The sequence below is a fragment of the Belonocnema kinseyi genome, chromosome 10, assembly GCF_010883055.1.
Source record: "Belonocnema kinseyi isolate 2016_QV_RU_SX_M_011 chromosome 10, B_treatae_v1, whole genome shotgun sequence".
Taxonomy (NCBI): Eukaryota; Metazoa; Arthropoda; class Insecta; order Hymenoptera; family Cynipidae; genus Belonocnema; species Belonocnema kinseyi.
In genome coordinates this window covers 4600419-4602354 of record NC_046666.1, presented here as the reverse complement: position 1 = coordinate 4602354, position 1936 = coordinate 4600419, and positions in this window count along the sequence as shown.

Sequence of the window (1936 nt, the reverse complement as noted above, 5' to 3'; positions counted from 1 at the left end):
TAACTAACGATATAGCATTAGTATATCCTGCAAACTAAATAGTTTGTCCAACTAACCATTCTGTCAGCGCCCATTAAAGTTGGTAGGGAGGAAAGTATTTTTGGAGAGTAGAAAATTAGTTTAGAATTCGTAATATGTCAACAGCTGTCTTCAATCCCGTTTCTGTCAAAATCACTTTTTACTATCACTATCGACTGATCTTTTGGATTCTGCGTTCCAATTAAGATCGGCCGGGAGATTTTAGTCCACTACAGAAAAAGCGGCTGAACTCGGGAGGTGGTTTTCTGAAATTTTCCTCTACCCTGGCCAAACATCCAGACAAATGCGAGTATTTCTAATAAAGTCGCGTGTTAATACTGATTGTAATTAAATTCATATAGTAGTTCTAAGCCCACATTAGAAAAATTAATGTTTTTACATGCCCATACCCTGTGAAGTAGATTCGTCTGATGTTATATGTAATCATGCTAAAGGACTTAAAAAATGGCATACAATAGGTTTTAAGCTACTGGAATTAAATGAACTATTCTTACAAAAGAACAATGATGAGCCTAGGCAATTTTGACTAAATATTTTTTTTTCAATTTATGTATTACTGATTTTTATGTAATAATAAATTTGTGCAACTTCGAACACAGAAATGAATTTTCAACTAGCAAAGTTTATATTCAAACCGAGAAGAGGTTGTTATGTTTATAAAAAACAGTTGATTTGACAAAAAAAAAAAGAATTTTCAGCACTAGATGAATTTTCTACAAAAAATATTTTTCAATCAAAAAAGACAAAAAAATTAATCTAAGATCTTGAGTTTTCGTGACAAGAAAACGATCTTTTCACAAAAAAGTTTAATTTTCAGACCAGAAAACTTATTTTCCACTATAAAAGACAACATATAAAAAAACATCATTATTGAACCAAATAGTTTAATCTTGAAACAAGAAGATCTACAAAGAAAAGAAAATTTGGAACAAATTATACAATTTTTTAACCATATAGTTGAATTTTCAAACAGAAAGGTCATTTTAACGAAATATTGGACACTAAAGTTTTCAACCAACGTGATGAAATTTTAATTGCAATAATAAATCTTCAACTGGAACAGTTGAATTTTTAACAGAAAAGATTATTTCAAACCAAAGAGATTCATTTGCTACGCAAAAATACAACCTTTTAATAAAAATACAAGAATTTTCAACTAAAAAAGATAAATTTTCTGCAAACGATATAATAATTCATTTCTTGGTTAAAAAATTAACGCTTAACAATTCAAATGAATTTCCAACAAAAGTGATGGAATATCCAATTGAAATAGTTCAATCTTTAGTTGAAAAATTAATTTTTAACAAAAAAACAAAGAAGAATTTTCAAGAAAATAGTTAAAATTTCTCCTAAAACAGTTACATTTTTTGTAAAAAATGATTTTTCAACAAAATAATTCAGATTTCAATTGTGAAAGATTTTCTAGCGAGCAAAGAGGAATGTTTTTATCCATGGTGTTGAATTTTCGAGCAGTAATGTAAATTTTAAACTAAGAAACTTAATTTTTCTCCAAAAGAGGTAAGCAATAATACCCGTAAAAACATCATTTTTAACCAAGAAAATGAATTTGCAATAAAATAGTTACATTTTCAACGAAAGTGAATCTGAATTAAGTTATTCTGGATTTAGTGTTTCCAAAAATTGACGTCGCGCCGCCGGGATTGGTGAGGGGTGCTACGGCTGACGGCTAGTGTTCACTCAGGCGTGATGAAACAGAGAGATAAATAGGAGCAAAGCCAAAAACTACACTACATCCAGATTTGACTGTAATTATAATCGGAAAAAATAAGTTTAAAGGGTAATGTAAAATGGATATCATAATACAGTAAGAAGCAGAGTAGACGCAAGAAACTATGATTTCAATTTTTTTAGTTTATTTACAACTTTTTGTCAAAAC